The sequence below is a fragment of the Orcinus orca genome, chromosome 2 (assembly GCF_937001465.1).
Source record: "Orcinus orca chromosome 2, mOrcOrc1.1, whole genome shotgun sequence".
In the NCBI taxonomy this organism is placed as follows: domain Eukaryota; kingdom Metazoa; phylum Chordata; class Mammalia; order Artiodactyla; family Delphinidae; genus Orcinus; species Orcinus orca.
This window is the reverse complement of record NC_064560.1, coordinates 116,856,356-116,874,704: the sequence shown is the minus strand read 5'-3', so window position 1 is coordinate 116,874,704 and position 18,349 is coordinate 116,856,356. Positions and strand designations below refer to the sequence as shown.

The 18,349-nt window shown below is 41.5% G+C and overlaps 1 protein-coding gene and 1 long non-coding RNA gene across 5 annotated transcripts in view; one reads left to right on the top strand and one right to left on the bottom strand.

Moving 5' to 3' along the window:
• Positions 1 to 10,525, bottom strand: part of INO80 (INO80 complex ATPase subunit) — a 123,546-nt gene extending 113,021 nt beyond the window's left edge. For all 4 annotated transcript variants that reach the window (XM_004273978.3, XM_033435765.2, XM_033435766.2 and 1 more), the window contains exon 1: positions 10,398 to 10,525. The gene's annotated coding sequence lies outside the window, so the exon portion shown is untranslated. The remainder of the gene's footprint in view (positions 1 to 10,397) is intronic.
• Positions 10,526 to 11,886: 1,361 nt separating this feature from the next.
• Positions 11,887 to 18,349, top strand: part of LOC125963700 (uncharacterized) — a 54,801-nt gene continuing 48,338 nt past the window's right edge. The window contains exons 1-2 of the long non-coding RNA XR_007476066.1: positions 11,887 to 12,400; positions 13,317 to 13,447. This is a non-coding gene — a long non-coding RNA (uncharacterized LOC125963700). The remainder of the gene's footprint in view (positions 12,401 to 13,316; positions 13,448 to 18,349) is intronic.

Here is an 18,349-nt window from a genome sequence, read left to right as displayed (position 1 = left end):
TGGAAAGAGGTAAATAAATCATTAAGCACTCTTTAAATATTCTAGCTGAACCTAAACTTTCCATTCAAACCATCCATATTCACTAAGAAGCTAAAGAAGCTACTATGTACAAGAACTGAACTAAACAGCAGGAGGGAAAACCTTGCCTTCAAAGAGCATAGGCTGATAGAGCCCTCAACTTGGAGGCCAGAAACCACCTCCTCAACCAAAGGAACGGTTCCTTACTGTAAGAGCATAGGAACAATTTAATAAGCCCAGAGTTCCCCAAAGCACAAAGTTTTTTTCTTCTTTTAAAATTTATTTATTTTATTTATTTATATTTGGCCATGTTGGGTCTTCACTGCTGTGTGAGTAGTTTCTCTAGTTGCAGTGAGTGGGGGCTACTCTTTGTTGAGGTGCACGGGCTTCTCATTGTGGTGGCTTCTCTTGTTGCGGAGCACGGGCTCTAGGCACGCAGGCTTCACTAGTTGTGGCACGCGGGCTCTAGAGCGCAGGCTCAGTAGTTGTGGGGCACGGGGCTTAGTTGCTCCGCAGCATGTGAGATCTTCCTGGACCAGGGCTCAAACCCGCGTCCCCTGCATTGGCAGGCGGATTCTTAACCACTGTGCCACCAAGGAAGCCCAAGCACAAAGTTTTCAGAGACAAAAATTACATCTGCATTTTTTTTTTTTTTTTTTTTTTGGCCACACTGCACGGCTTGCAGGATCTGAGTTTCCCAACCAGGGACTGAACTCGGCCACGGCAGTGAAACAGAGTCCTAACCACTGGACTGCCAGGGAAGTCCCTACACCTGCATTTTAAATGGAATGAAGAACTCCTGGCTAAAAAAGGATGGCCCTTTCAGTGAGTTCTAAAATGGCAAAGAGAAGATATTTTGGCTTACCTCATAGGTACATTGTGAGAAAGAAAAAAGTGCTTATCCACATTTTCCCTTCCCTACTTTTCTTTCCTCACTGAAATCAGAATACATACCAAATGAAATATGTTTCCAAGGATGACAACAACAAAAAATCAATTACAATGCATTTGCTTTCTTCTAGGTAAGAACAATTTCAACTTCCTAGAAGAGTATCTTCACCAAGATGGAGAAAAAATTACTTTTTATCAGAATAATAAAAGAAATAGCTTACTAGCACAACTGCCTCCAGGGAGTTCTGTAGTATACACCACAGACACAACATCAAGTTTAATCTCCATTAATTAAGCATCTAGGGTGTAAATATTATTAAATCAAAAAATATAAAAGAGGGCTTCCCTGGTGGCACAGTGGTTGAGAGTCCACCTGCCGATGCAGGGGACACGGGTTCGTGCCCTGGTCTGGGAAGATCCCACATGCTGTGGAGCAGCTGGGCCCATGAGCCATAGCCGCTGAGCCTGCACGTCTGGAGCCTGTGCTCCGCAATGGGAGAGGTCACAACTGAGAGGCCCGCGTACCGCCAAAAAAAAAAAAAATATATATATATATATATATATATATACACATAAAAAAGAGAGGAAATGTTTCCTGAGGTAGCCAGTGGACCTTTCACATGACAATTTTTTTTTAAAAACTTGTTTTAAGTTAGGCTATGTTAGAGGTCCCTAGTATATTTCATAACTCTTCTGGTGAATAGCACCCAATCTGAATTAATAACAATTTATCAAATTAAAAATTTGAAAACACTGCTAAAGATCCCTCTTACTGAAGAATCAGTGACTTCAACAACTTGTACAGCTAAACGCATGAAAACACTTACCTTTTTCAGGGAATGAGATAGCTGAGAAAAATGCTCCTGTAAAAGAGAAACTAAAGGACTGAATCCACAGCCCAAAAATCTTGAGCAAATCAGTTCATTCCTCAGTGAAGTTAACATTAGCTTATTTGATAGATATTTGTGAAAATACAGATTCACACAAAGAGCTGCGCTCATTTAGTTATCAGTTCCATATAGTTAACTGTCCACTATTACAAAAGTGATGGTCAGAGTTTATTATTGAGAATAAAAACTAAGAGACATTCATAAACAGCCAATATTACAAAATTCACTTTTCTATTTAGTTTTCCTATACTAAAAGTCAGTTTTCATTTTTGCAGTGAAGACACTAACTAGTGTGGGTGGTAACAGAGAAGTTGTCTAAAACTGTGTTCTCCATAGGAAGTCTGAGAAATCAAGGTTCAGGTAATTCATCCTGGGGATGAAGCATCTGTAAATAAGCATGAGTTGAATTGTACACTAAACAGATCTTGCTTTTCAATTGTCAGATATTTCGGTCACTTAGACATGTGATGATTTTATTAACACCATATATAATTACTCTCATTGTCTTCACTATATAATATACACAGTTAATTTGAACAAGGCAGGTATGTTTACATCAAACTAGGCATTCAATAAACACTTTTTCCACTATTCAAGAAGCCTGGGGGTGGGGGGACTTTATCACAAAGTATTCCAACTGGGAATCCAAATTTTTGATTTTGTTGTATCAAATGCAACTGTAATAAGGAGACTATGTACACACTTTCTATGGCGAGCCACATGCCAGAATATTTTATTTGCATATACACTTCATATATACGTTCACATATTTTATCCTTTTATGACATAGATACTATTATAACCCCTATTTTACAGACAAAAAAGTTAAGCTTAAGGTCCCCCCAAAGGTCACACAGCCAAAAGTGACAGAGCCAGGATCGGAATCCAAGAAGTCTGACTCCAAAGTCCCACATACTTAACTACTCCAATATTTAATCTGAAGGACCTCCCACAAGCCAGAGGCTCCCAGGGCATAAAAAGCCATGCTAATGAAGTATATTCCAAGCAGTATATTCATTTATTCAATCATTTATTTAGACCAACACAGATTCATAAATATCGATTTTATTTTATGGGTTATAATTCAATGATGCTTTGTTCATTTTGCTGCTCAAATCGTTCCAGTTTGGGCCACTGGGAGCTCTTTCAGTTGGCCCCTGTGCTCCTCTGACATATCCTCTTCAATGTGGAGTTGTGGTGGTAGTGGTAGTAGCTGGAGCACTTCCTTACCTTCTGGCACAAGATGCTCCGGGCTCATCTTGTATATTTCCTGTCCCAAACCTACAATTAGCTATTTCTCCAAGGAGCTCTAGCTCCTTCTATTGGATAATGGTATTAGAAAACAAGATTTGGGTATAGGTATGCTCCTGGATTTCTTTTAACCTTCTCAGCTGACAGAGTACAGAAATACACCTGTGTGTATATAAACCCATGTATGTACATGTCTATAAATGTTTCAATACACAACCATCTGTGTCGGTTTCATACTGATGTCTCCAAATCTAATCCATCACCACAAGGAACACTGTAGCCTCCTCCCCTTGCTTATCTGTAAATTCTCACTCTAACAGTGAGAAGCCTGTCTCCAGCCATCCATTGTTCAATTGTGGTATATATGTATTTCAGTATCAGAATTAAGTGGCAATCCCATAGAACACAATTTTATGAATTAGACTGCAGTGCTCATGTGCAGTCCCTTGTCTTAGATTCCACTCATTTCCAATGTTACTCAGGTCAGGACTCCCTTCCTCCCCATTTTAGTAAGGTTGTTTCATACATTTGTAATACCATTAGATTCTCTTGTCACAATCTGCATTCCTTCCTGGAATCCTTCAACCTCCTAAATGATTTTCACTTAATTTGGACACATTAAACTTGACTCTTTGTGCTATAAAGCCCTATGAGTTTGGCAAATGCATAATGTCATCCATCCACCACTACTATATCCAATAGAATAGTTTTATCAAGCAGCATTTTAATTTAATTAAATGGTATTACAATCCTCTATGGAAGCAGCATGGTTGGGTAGAAAGAGAAGCTCAAGAGCTATAAGTTTAATGCTATTAACAAGCCACAAACAGACTTTAGGACTAACAGTTATCCTTTCAGAGTCCCAAGAGCCTCACTGTAAAATGAGGGAGATTCAACTAGATAGTAATAATTTATAGCATTTATTAAACACTTACTTTGTGTCAGGGATGGTGCTAAGCACTTCACATGGATTATCTCATTTATTCCAACAACTCTATATATAAAGTAAACACTATTGTGTATTATCCCTATTTAAAAGATGGAATTAAAGGCTTAATAATATTAACTAGCACAAGATCACCGAGTCAGGGAGTTGCAGAGCCAAGACTGTAGAGCAAGAGTTGGCAGAGTGGGCTTCCCTGGTGGCGCAGTAGTTGAGAGTTCGCCTGCCGATGCAGGGGACACGGGTTCGTGCCCCGGCCTGGGAAGATCCCACATACCACGGAGCGGCTGGGCCCCTGAGCCATGGCCCCTGAGCCTGCGCGTCCGGAGCCTGTGCTCCGCAATGAGAGAGGCGACAACAGTGAGAGGCCCTCGTACCACAAAAAAAAAAAAAAAAAAGAGTTGGCAGAGTATGGCCGGCATGTCAAATTCAGCCTGCTGCCCATTTTTATAAATCCTGACAGCTAAGAAATAATTGGAAAGAAAACATATTTCAGGACATATGAAAATTATATGAAATTAAAATTTCAGTACCCATAGAGTTTTATTGGAACACAGCCACACTCATTCATTTACATATTGACTATGGCTGCTTTTGCAATACAATGGCAGAGTTGAGTAGCTGCAACAGAGAAGGCATGACCAGCAAAGCCTAAGATTTATTATTTGACCCTTTATAGAAAACTTTTCGCAAGCCCTGCTGCAGAGTCTGGTTTACTAGTATATTCTAAGAATGATTCTAAAAAAGGCAAACTATTACTAACATTAGAATGACAACCTGGACAGAAATATTTAAACCCTGAACTAAAAAGTTGAATGTTGTAAACCATCACCTCTTTCAGTTATAATCTTAAATAGAGAGACATTTCTATCTATTACATAAACACAAAGGTTAATGCATTATAATAAGTTTATTGATGTATTTTTACCTGCATTATCTAAAAAAAGATTTATTTTCTACTCATAATAAAAAGGTTCTGATTTCAATACTTTACAAACTAAAACTCTAGATCAAACTGTCAAAACAAAATAGTACTTATAATTATAGCTAACACTTGTTGAGAGCACTATGTGCCAGGTACCATTCTAACCATTTTCAGGCCTCTATGAAGTAGGTATTACTATTACCTTAAATTAACAGATGAATAAACTGAGGCTTAAACAGCTCTCCAGAGGCCACACAATTAATAAGAGGAAGAGCTAAAATTCAAACCCGGGTCATCTGGCTCTAGAACCTAGAAGGGGTCTGGCTACACTAAAAGGCCACTGGATTACAATGCTTCTGTTAACAAGGCAGATTAGGGCCTTTAAACAAATGAAAAGAATATCTCAATATATTTAAAAAAAACAAACAAAACTAAGTACTAGTGTAATTTATATCAGCACTTCAAGAGAAACATTTAGGTTTATATTTCTCTATGGCACTTAGAGTTTGCATAATTCTGTTTCTCTTTGCAGAGCAACTCTGTACTCTCCATACATATACATACAACTGGTTTAACTCATTTGTACACCCCTCACAGAGTCTACCACAGTCCCTTGAGTGTGGTAGATGCTCAACAAATCACTGTTGGGAGATCAAAGAGCATTCACTATGTGTTCAATAAATATTTATTGAGTGAATGAAGAGAATAAGGAGTTTCATAAACCATTAGGTTCAAGTATCATTAAATGGTTTGTTGACCTGAAATGAACTAGGGCTGGAAAAAAGTCTCTGGCTTTGCAACCTTTAAATTGGGTCTGGTCTGTTCTTGAGCTCTAACCACTCTCTGTGCTATTAAGTTTCATAAACAAACCACTCATTACACACCTGTCAAACAATATTCATCTTTCAAGCTAATTTTCAGATTATTCTTCATGTTTTTCCTAATTTAATACAATTTAATCATAGTCCATCTCAGTCTTCATCACTCCACTGCGGAGTCAAATTTCTTTATCTTCATATGAAAGCATCACCGTTGTCTTCATCATTTATACTGGAAACCTCCCCCCCTGCTTAATTTGTTCTTCATTGAGGTGCAATAATTTAATAGTCTAAGAGTGGATGTACCGTGGTTTCCTACCAAGATAACACAGTCCATTTCTAAATGTTATTTTTCATACCTCTCTCAGGAGTGACTAAAATTTTGATGGACTTTCTGGTAATATTCAGGCAACAATCTCAGCGATAAACTGACCACTTGGCCTAGTATGCTTTTTACCACATTGATGTTCACTAGCCATTTTTCTGTTTATGCACAAGGAATGAAAGATTTACCCACAGTTTATCCTACCCAGCTACTAACTTCTTGCCCAGAAAAGGTAGCTGTCACATGCAAAACCAGAGGCAGCTTACTTGTTCATATTTACAAGAAATATGAATAATTTTAGTATCATTACAAAAACTTGAACACTATACATGAATACTCTGAGAAAACCCTATATGACATACATGTTGTTCTTTCCTACTGTAAGTCTCCCCTCTTCCAAATCAAAACTAAACGTATGTCAAAGTTTTTGATATGTTCTTCAAAGATGAAAATAAACTAACATTCCTCAATATGCTGTCTTATAGTTGATGTCATTTAATCTCAGAAGTGAAAATTATCGTACCCATTTTACACATAAGGAGAAGTGAAACTCAAAAAAGTTCACTGAGGGCTTCCCTGGTGGCGCAGTGGTTAAGAATCCGCCTGCCAATGCAGGGGACACGGGTTCAATCCCTGGTCCGGGAAGATCCCACATGCCACGGAGCAACTAAGCCCGTGCGCCACAACTACTGAGCCTGCACTCTAGAGCCCATGTGCTGCAACTACTGAAGCCCACGTGCCTAGAGCCCGTGCTCTGCAACAAAAGAAGCCCCTGTTCACCACAACTAGAGAAAGCTGGCGTGCAGCAACAAAGACCCAACGCAGCCAAAAATAAATAAATAAAATAAATAAATTTGTTTAAAAAAAAAAGTTCATTGACTTACCCAGTGCTAAGCGGGACTCTAACTCAAGTCTTTAAGCCAATAATCCTACTACTTCTTACGGAAACCCCTGGTTTGCTGCATATGAAATGACTTAGCTATGTGTCCGGGACTCACCAGGGCAAAGGCTCTTTAAACTGGGGTCCAAGAATTTGGATGGAAAAAAACTTACATCCTTAATTTCACTAACCTATTATTGAAACTAACATTCCTTCAATTCTGAATGTAGTATTAGCAGGACTATCACTAGTTGTTATTTAGTAATAAAAAGCAAATTTCTTACATCATAAATTTTTTTTAAGGTGAACTACATTTCACACAGTTAAAAAGTCATATTCTTTTTATGAAAAGGGGTTCACAGGTTTCTTTAGACTACAAAGGAGTTTAGGGCACATAAATAATGTAAGAATGCTACTCCAGAGACCATCACACAATCTGTCAATCCTTGGTAACGAAGGTTTACAAAGGCATGTCACACAGTTTACTCATTGTCCTCTAGTTTGTTAAAAATATGGGGAATTCCTGGGCTTCCCTGGTGGTGCAGTGGTTGAGAGTCCGCCTGCTAATGCAGGGGACACGGGTTTGTGCCCCGGTCTGGGAAGATCCCACATGCCGCGGAGCGGCTGGGCCCGTGAGCCATGGCCGCTGAGCCTGCGCGTCCGGAGCCTGTGCTCCGCAACGGGAGAGGCCACAACAGCGAGAGGCCCGCGTACCGCAAAATAAACAAATAAATAAATAAAATATGGGGAATTCCCTGGTGCTCCAGTGGTTAGGACTCTGCGCTTTGCCTGCCAAGGGTGCAGGTTCAATCCCTGGTTAGGGAACTAAAATCCCACAAGCTGCACGGCGCAGCATAAAGGATAGTATTTAGACCCAGTGATTTTTTCGTATCTAATTTGTCAATTACATTTGCTATTACTGATCTCCTACTTCTAACCTAACACACATGGAAATCTCTCTTATGTACTTATTAAACCGAGACATTAAACTTCTTTGTGACCAACTTTTCAACCCTAAGCAAACCTACTGTATTATGATTAGCAAGTGAATCCAGTGCTTGTACAAATGAATTTGACTTAATGTACAGCTATGGTCCAAATGTTTGTGTCCCCCCCACCTCCCCAACTGATGTATTGAAATCCTAACCTCCAAGGTGATGGTATTAGGTAGAACAAAGGCCCTCATGATTAGGATCAGTGCCCATTTAAGGTGTTTAGTAAGTATTAACAAATAAGCTCTTATCTTCTGCAAGCTACAGCCTATCGTATCAAAATCCTTATGCTTAAGATGCAACTTTAAAACTTGTCATCGGGCTGCCCTGGTGGCACAGTGGTTGAGAGTCCGCCTGCCGATGCAGGGGACACGGGTTCGTGCCCCAGTCCGGGAAGATCCTACATGCTGCGGAGCGGCTGCGCCCGTGAGCCATGGCCGCTGAGCCTGCGCGTCCGGAGCCTGTTGCTCCACAACGGGAGAGGCCACAACAGTGAGAGGCCCGCGTATCGCAAACAAACAAAAAAAACTTGTCATCAACTTCACTTATTTTCCTTCACAAAGGTTCCTATTAACCTTATCCCATTCTGTCCACTCTAAAATTCACTGCATCCCAGCATCTGTATTTTGTGTGAACTTTTATGTTGACATGTTAAATCTCCAAGCCAGTTTTAACTTGTGGGCAGAAAAGACGTCTATTAGTACTTCCCTAGTCCTATGTCTACACAAGTTAACAGCAGTCAAAGGCTGTTATGATACCTTCCCTTGGTAGTACTATGACAAACTTTCACTAAGTGAAGCTGTAACACCATAGTTTATGCTCTGTTGCTGAGACTTAATCACATTTCCACCTTGATGTACTCAAAACGTTTTTATTAGTCATAAACTTTCTAATATTTGTGCTCTTTACAGTTAGTTATTTCCTATTAAAAAACACAGACCTTTAAAAATTGATTCTGATTCTTCTGAAACAAAATGTAGAGGAAAAGAACATAGTAAACTAAAATAATGGAATTTAATCCTTAAAAGTACAAATTCATTTTAGAATCTGGTAAGTATGCAACGTTTACCATATATAATAATCTCAACTTAATGTTTTATAGGAAGAGCTTGAGAATTTCAAGCATAAAACACAACCAGAGTTGGAATACTATTTGGCAATAAAAAGGGAAGAAGTGCTGATACATGCTACAGCATGGATGAGCCTTGAACACATGGTTAAGTGAAAGAAGACAGCCACAAAGGGACACATATTGTATGATTCTGTTTATACGAAAGATCCAGAATAGGCAAATCTACAAAGACAGAAAAGAGACTAGTGGTTGCTAGCGGCTGGGGGAAGGGAAGTGGGGAGTAACTGCTAAGGGGGCCTTCTTTTTGGAGTGATGTTACAGAGCAGTGACAGCCATACAAATCTATCAGTAGATTTGTACTAAATCTAAAATCTAAACTAAAAATCATGGAACTGTACACTTTAAAAGGCTGAGCTTTTCGGTATGTGAATTATACTTCAATAAAGGTGTTACTTTAAAGATAAATAACAAAAAGCCACCACTTGTAAACCACAGTGAAAATTTCCTTGGGAAAGGAAATTATGAAAGTCATCGACTAGAAAAGTAAGTTGGTTACCTGTGATGTTAGCAAAGTCAACCTCCTATTTTTTCTCCCATTCTACCAACAAGTACACGAACATAAAACTAGACAGTGTTCGAATCAAAGAATTCGGCACAGTTGGCCGTTAAACTAAAATAGTGAGTGCCTTCTTAGAATCTCCCACTCCTAAACTGTAGGGGGCTTCCACTTACGGAAGTAGTTTTCAACAGCAAGCTCAAGAAGGAACGTCAAACTGGATGACATTTGCCTAGACGCCCTACAAAAGCCAAAAACACTAGAAGGGGTGACACCTACATACTCCTAAGTCTGTGCACGTGTTAGGCTGCCCCCACCCAACACCAACGAGCAGCATGCACCATTCACCCAGATCCCAACTTGCTCACCATAAACTGACACACTATCAAGCCCTCTGGCTCATTTGTTTAAAAGGACAGATACAGCAACCCTCACCAGGTTCCCACTCGAGCCCAACCAGCCCCCGCCCTGCCCCTCCCCACCCCAAACCCACACACGTGTTAGCCCGACACCGCCCCACCGGGTCCCACGTGCACCTGATCTAACACACTCCCCACGTGTGGGCGCCCCACGGGCTTCCTCAGCTGTCTGAGGTCACCGCGTGACCCTGGGTCTCCAGAGGTAGGAGAGGGGAAGGACGAGGCCCAGGTCCCTGAGGTCCCAAGCCTTCGGGGAGTGTCCACACCCATCCTCCCTACTAACCCCAACAAATCCAAGGGCCGGGGGCGACGGCCCCTTTAAGACGCGGCCCAGTCGTCGCCCACAGAGAGGGGCGCAACGGGGCCTACACAACCCCCCCCCACCTCCGTTTGCCCGCCCACGTCTAGTCGCCTCACCTCGGGCCGCCGGGCCCCGCCGCCGCGGCGGCGGCGGAGGGGGGGCGGGGTGCGGGCGGGGTCCGGAGGGGGGGGTCGCCCCGCCGACGATGGAGCTGCGGTTCGCTCTCTGAGGCCGTGGGACGGTGACTGCGTTGGGCGTGGACGCTCCTAGCTCGCTCCCTCGGCGGCTCCTGGGACCCCAAGATGGCGGCGGCGCTGAGGCGGCTGCGGGCGCTGGGCCGGCGGCGGCGGCGGCCACTTTCACTCACTGAGAGGAGCGGAGCAGGGACACGGGGAGCCATGGCGGGGGGGAGGAGAGGCGCCATAGCCAGGCCAGAACAATCGAGCCGCTACTCAGCGGGCTTACCGCTGCCCCGCCCACGCTCACTGCTAGTCGCCAGCCCGTGGCCGTCCGCAGTGCAGCTGCGGTCGGCCTCGTGCAGCTCGCACCCCGCCGCTACAGCCTGACGCCCCGCGCGGACCGGGGTTCGGGGGGAGATCCTGATCCATGCCATCTGAGTGCAGATTGGTCGGGGCTGGGACTGCCGAAGATTGCCGAAAGGCGGCGGGGAGGAGGAGGAGGATGTCATCGCTAGAGTGAGCAAGCAGATCTCGCGGGAGCAAATGTCGCGAGACCTCTCCAGGTCTGCAACCGCCAAAGAAAGGTTACTTTTCCCGGAAGTAACGTCAGTCGAAACGGCCCGGGATCCTGGGAATATTCGTTCCCTCAGGCAGGAGATTGGGGGGGGGGGGTGCTTGTGATTAGTTTGTTAGGGGCTACCAAACATTGCTGAGTTCACCTGAGGGAAAGTATAGGCTCGGGTGTGATATTTTATCCTGTTTTTGGCCCCTTTGGGTGGGGTTGTATACTGTGGGGAAGTGCATGCTCCGTGGAACCTCTCGTAACAGTAGTTTGGGGCTCCACTTTAGGCTCAGCGACCAAGACTGCGATGCTGTGGCATATTTGTGCAAGGCGCCAAGGTGAAGGCTTTAGGATTCAAGTACTTGGGAACACACAGACCTGTCATCAGAAATGCCTCCCTATTCTAACACTCACCCAGTGAGCCTCTGAAAAGGGAATAATTTGACTTGTCTGTGCTAACTCCATAGTTTGCGACCCCTACTACCCACATTTACTAAAGTTAATGCAATTCAATTACCAGCATCTGTGATGAGAAGTACCTAGTGTAGAGCCTAACTGCAGATAAGGATTAGAAGAACTTACTGAAAGTTAACTATTCTATTTCTGTTTCCTCATGTCTCATGTTTTAATTCATTTCAGCCTGGCCCTTAGCACGTAAGCAGAACAGCATTTGCTTAAGGTCACTAAGTAGCCTTCTTGTGCCAAATTCGCTGGACTTTGAGAAGTTAATTTTGCTTAAAGGCAAAAGTATAATATACACCCTTTGTGAAAGAAAGAAGGGGACATAAAACACACAAATACCTGCTCATTTGTCAGGGGAGGGATAAACCAGAAGTTAAGGTGAATGATGTCCTAAGTGAGAAGGGTGGCAAGAAGGGGAGGATTGGAACAAGGTAGCAGGATCGACAAAGGAGTGGCAGATATTTTTATATAGGACTGTCTCTTAGAACCATATGTTTCACATACCCAAAAACATAAACACCTAAAACCAACTACGATAATATTTGAGTAACAACCAGCTGATTGGAGCATAAATCAAAAAGAAAAGAATAAAGGGGGAAAAGTCAGTGAGCTGCGGAGGGACCAAGTTGTATGGTCCTTTAAAGTTCAGACGTATAGATTATCTGTTGTATTTGTTTTCCTTTGCTGTGCTAACAAATTACCACAAATATAGTGGCTTAACACAGACTTACTATCCTACAATTCTGTAAGTCAGAAGTCTGACTCGGGTCTCAAACTGGGCTAAAATCAAGGTGTTGGCAGGGCTGCCTTACTTTCTGGGGGCTCAAGGGAAGAATTTGTTTCCTTTTCCAGCTTCCAGAGGCTACTTGCATTCCTCGGCTCCTGGCTCCCTTCTTCCATCTAAAAGCCAGCAATGGTAGGTTGGGTCCTTCTCATGTCATATCTGACCAACTCTTACCCTTTTAAGGATCCTTGTGACTACAACAGGCCCACCCAGATAATCTAGGATAAGCTCCCTATTTTAAAATCAACTGATTAGCAACTTTTAGCTCACCTGCAACCTTAATCCCCCTTTGTCTGTAACCTAATATATTCACAGGTTTTGTGGACATCCTTGGGGGAAGGCTATTATTCTGCCTGCCCCCCCAGTTCTGTTCTAGAACTTTTGATGTACAACTCTCATCTTTCATCTATGACTTTCACATTAAAGTCCAGTTTTTTCTAATCTCTAATACAGTCTTGCATTCTTTTTTTTATTTTTTTTTGGCCTTGCTGCGTGGCTTGTGGGATCCTAATTCCCCGACCAGGGATCAAACCCAGGCTTCTGCAATGGAAGCTCGGAGTCCTAACCACTGGAGTGCCAGGGAATTCCCTAATCTTGCATTATTGATTGAAGGTCTTTGTACATTCTTTGCCTCAGAGATTTAGTACCTCACATAAAGTTTAATCCACAATTTCTTTGTAATTTGGATTTAAATTGAGATTTAATGTTTTCTAGAAATATCTTGATTTTATTTTACAGTTCATTGTAACATTTTCTGTTTTCTATCCAAATAAAGGAATCTCTTTGGCTTTCTTTAAAAACTGTTCATAATATTAAGAAAAATCATTCAATATGCAATATTTAATTTTATTAGAGTAATGTTTAAAATACATTAGAAAATAAAGAAAACAGATCATTTAATGATAATTTTGAGGGAACTGTGCAATTTAGGATATGTATTTTATTTCCAATAATAAAGCAATAAACAAAAAACCCACTATGTGTCAGGGTAGAGGAAAGACCCAAAACTGAATATAAACACTAAGGAATGAACTTGACTGTTTTACAGATGAGTAACACAGCGACTCTACAAGGGGTGGGGAGGAAAAGAACTCACCTAAGTACTGAGGGAAACAGTATCTTGACTGGATACCTAAGAATAAACCAACTGAACTGTACATAAATTCTGTGATCCACATCGTAAGTATTTCTCTCCAGTATGCATGTTAGAATTAAGCAAATATATTCTAGATCATAAGCTGTGTTTCTCACTGTTGGAGAAAAAAGTTATTAAGTAAGGAAGAGGGGAAAGCTAAAATGAAGGCTGTGGTGTTGGATTGGATTCTGAGGTATCTGTATAAACTCATGGTTTTTAATATATGTAAAATAGGTACAGAAATATAGATTGGTGTGTATGTGTGAATTAATAAACATATTTCCTAGTTCTGTCTGCTGAGAGTATTTAGAAGCAATGAGGATACCTAGCATCCAGATCTTGATTTCTAAACACCATTTTCCAATAAAAAGAACAAGGAGAACCTTGGAGAAATAACTGATTCCTAGGCTGAGGCAGGGAAACTACCAGATGAGCCTGGAATATATTGTGGTGCCAGGAAATAATGCTTAAAAAAGGATGTCACAAGAACACAGCAGCCAATCTGAAAGAGCTCCTAATGGCCAAAGCAACAAAATAAAAATGACAATATTGCATTATGACCCATGGACCCATGGTATTTATTTTTAATATTCATGCATCCATACTGATACAAACAAATAATTGGTTATTTAAATGGATGGGAGAAAAGGGACAACTCTTTCTTAGAGTAGAATTCCAATTAATAAATGGAGAAGGAAAGAGGGATAACAAAAATCACCACTAGGCAAACATTGCAGTAATAACTTGCAGACACGATCCACAGATGGATGCTAAATTAGTAGGTGAAAATTTGAGGAGAAACAGGATTTACATAGATTCAAAGTGTTTCACCCAAGATACATTTTAGCACAAAGGGAAAGATAGTAACTTAATAATGGTGAGGGACTTCCCTGGTGGCACAGTGGTTAAGAATCTGCCTGCCAACGAAGGGGAAATGCGTTTGATCCTTGGTCTGGGAAGATCCCATATGCCACGGAGCAGTTAAGCCCATGTGCCACAACTACCGAGCCTGCACTCTAGAGCCCATAAGACACAACTACTGAGGCTGCGTGCCCCAACTACTGAAGCCCGCGCACCTAGAGCCTGTGCTTCTCAACAAGAGAAGCCACCATTGGGCTTCCCTGGTGGCGCAGTGGTTGAGAGTCCGCCTGCCGATGCAGGGGACGCGGGTTTGTGCCCCGGTCTGCGAAGATCCCACATGCCGCGGAGCGGCTGGGCCCGTGAGCCATGGCCGCTGAGCCTGCGCGTCTGGAGCCTGTGCTCCGCAACGGGAGAGGCAACAGCAGTGAGAGGCCCGCATACCGCAAAAAAAAAAAAAAAAAAGAGACGCCGCCACAATGAGAAGCCCGCACACCGCAGCAAAGAGTAGACCCCACTCACCGCAACTAGAGAAAGCCCACGCACAGCAACGAAGACCCGGAGCAGCAAAAAAATTAATTAATTAATTAATTTTAAAAAATAATGATGGAACTCAGCAAACCACCTTAACCAAGTGATCAAGATAAACATCATCAGTAACAAGACATATTTACATCATGAACCCCTTGATATTTTGCATTGAGAAGGACAGTATCATTTCTGTGGTATTCTTGCTGAAAATGTATAATCTCATTCCAATCATGAAAAAAGCATTAGACAATCTGAAATTGGGGGGCTTTCCAAAAGAGAATTGATCAATACTCTTCCAAACTGTCAAGATAATGAAAGACAAGGAAAGACCTGAAGACAACTGCAGACTGCTAGAGACTGGGAAGAAATAACAAGTAAATCTAATGTAGAGTCCTGGAAAGGATCCTGTAAAGGAAAAGGGACATTGGTGAGAAAACTGGTGACATTTGTATAAGGTCTCTAATTTAGTTTGTAATATTGTACTAATGTTAATTCCCTTGTTTCCATAACTATACTAAGGTTATGTAAGATGTTAACGCTGGGGAAGCTGGGTGAAAAATAATACAGGAAATCTTTTTTGCACCTTCTCTGTAAGCCTAACATTAGTTCAAAATAAAAAGTTAAATTTTTTTTTGATTCCACTTAACTTTTCAACTGTATTCATCTCCATTCTTGAAATACCGTCTTCCCTTAACTTTGGAATCACAATGTTCTCCTGGTTTTCTTCACTTTGGACAGTTTTTTATAACCACAGCAACTAGTCCACTGGTTCATGGATTCTGGTCTTGACAAAATTAGGGATATGCAGGAACTTACATGAGAGTACAAAACTATTTTAAGACACACTCTTCTCAAATTCCTTAGCGAACTTGAAATCACAGGAGACATAGGGGGACTGCACTTGAGAGGAGCCAGAAGTATCAACATAACCTTTTCTCAGATGTAGCGGAGATGGCCACTATATGAGCAGTAATAACCGTGAAACTGCCCCCACCAACCATCAGCTCCATCCGGAAAAGGGAGAGTTCCCACCGTCCTAACTGCTCTCTGGAATTCCAGGGAAAACAGGGAGGTGAAGAGCAAGTGCATTCTGCCTGGTATCTGCAGCATACACACTTTAAACATTAAAGCAAGGGCCAGAAACTGGTGGTCTTTGGCCGTAACCAGCCTCCAGGTGTGTGTTTTGTTTTGTTTGAGGTTTTTTTTTTTTGAAAACTAAGAATAACAACACTGGTCCAATAGCTGAATGGAAGTGAACTGTAGCTTCTCCCTTTAAGCATGGTATATGCTTTCCTATTCACCAGAGTCCCTATTACTACTGGTGACACTACTTAAACCCAATCCACTGACACTGTTTCCACAACTGCCCAACTTCTGCAGATATTTGAGCTTGCAGTTCCTACAATAAAAGATTTTTATTTGTTTGAATTTGTCACTCTTGCTGAGATGGTTTTTGTTCTAATTAGCATGGGTGAGTAAATGCTGTTTTGAAAGCACAAAAATATAATAATAGCTAACATTTTGTCAGCACCTATAGGCAGTGCTCTAGGAGCAATACACATTTAGCCTTCATGAAAGCCCTTTATTTCCATTTTGTGAAAAGGGAACTGAGGCTTAACTTGATTAGGTAATAATTAAGTAACTTGTTCCAGCTCACACAGATAGTAAGTGATAAAGCAGGGACTCAAACCCAGGTCTTCAGAGGCCAAGTTCTGTATTCTTACACTATACCAAACGTCTGCTCTTACCAATTTAATTTGCTTTACTGACTTGGTTGTCTATCTGTAATCTTTGATGCTATCACTCATTTATTTTAAAATTATGAAATATATACCAGCACAAAGAAAAATATAGGGAAAAATATAACAAACATTTGTGTACCCACCACCAGATTTGTCAAATCTTAATATTTTGTCATATTTGTTTTTATTAATAAAACATTACAAATATAGCTGATGCCATATGTAGCCCTTTTTATTCCCTTTCTCCTCTCTCACCACTCCCAGAGATAACCACTATCCTGAATTTGTTATTAACAATACCCATCCATGTTTTATATGTATATATATCTTCATAAAAATTATATATACACTTGCTCTTTTCAGTCAACATTATGTTTTTGAGGCTTATGCATGTTAATATGTGTAGCTTTAATTTATTTTATATTTTTATTTTTTTTTAATTTGGGACTTCAGATTGATCATAATCTTTGGTTCATGACACATCAGAAGTCTGTCACTGGCTTCTTTCTATTTAGTTTACTTTTTTTTTAATTTTTAAAAATTTTTTATTATTTTGGCTGCATTAGGTCTTCGTTGCTGTGCACGGGCTTTCTCTAGTTGCCGTGAGCGGGGGCTACTCTTCGTTGCAGTGCATGGGCTTCTCACTGCGGTGGTTTCTCTTGTTGCAAAGCACAGGCTCTAGGCACACGGGCTCAGTAGTTGTGGCGCACGGGCTTAGTTGGTCCGCGGCATGTGGGATCTTCCCGGACCAGGGCTCGAACGTGTGTCCACTGCATCGGCAGGCGGATTCGTAACCACTGCGCCACCAGGGAAGTCTGGGTATCCTGTTATATGTAGTCTTTTGGGACTTACCTTTTCCACTTAATGTTGATAAAACTGTTAGGTGTCACTGGAGCTGGTAGTTTTTAAAACAGCTTTATTGGGATTTCATTCACATACCCAAAACCGCATCCACTGAAATGTGTGTAATTCAATGCTTTTTAGTATCTTCACAGAGTTGTGCAACCATCATCATAATCTAATTTTAGAACATTTTCCTTTCCTGGAAAAGAAATGCCCATCCCCATGAGCTATGAGCTTCACTCCCCATCCCCAAGCCCCACCTCCACCCATGTAACCACTTAACCTTTCTGTCTCTATAGATTATTTATTTATTTATTTATTTATTTATTTATTTTGCGGTACGCGGGCCTCTCACTGTTGTGGCCTCTCCCGTTGCGGAGCACAGGCTCCAGACGCGCAGGCTCAGTGGCCATGGCTCACGGGCCCAGCTGCTCCGCGGCATGTGGGATCTTCCCGGACCGGGGCACAAACCCGCGTCCCCTGCATCGGCAGGCGGACTCTCAACCACTGCGCCACCAGGGAAGCCCTATTTAATTAATTTTTACTGTTGTATAATATTACCTTGTTTATACCATAGTTTATTTACCCACTCTCCCGCTGATGGGCATTTGGGTTGTTTTCCAGGTTTTCACTGTTATGAATAGTGTTGGTCTGAACAGTCTTTTATCTGTCCTGTCTTGCGCATGCATGTCCAAGATGTTTTCTTTGGCATATACATAATAGTAGACTTACAGGATCATAAATATGCAAGTGTTCAAGTAAAGAAAATAATTAAAACTATTTGGAAACTATATTCCCAAGTAGTTGTGCAATTATACACTCTCACCAGCAATAAAAAAGAGAGATTGTGGATTACTATCTCTCCAAAATTTTATAAGGTTGAACAGCTCCTCAAACGTTTATTGGCCATTTGTGTTGCTCTTCTGTGAAATCCCTGTTCATGTCTTTTGCCCCTGTTTCTATTGGGTGTGT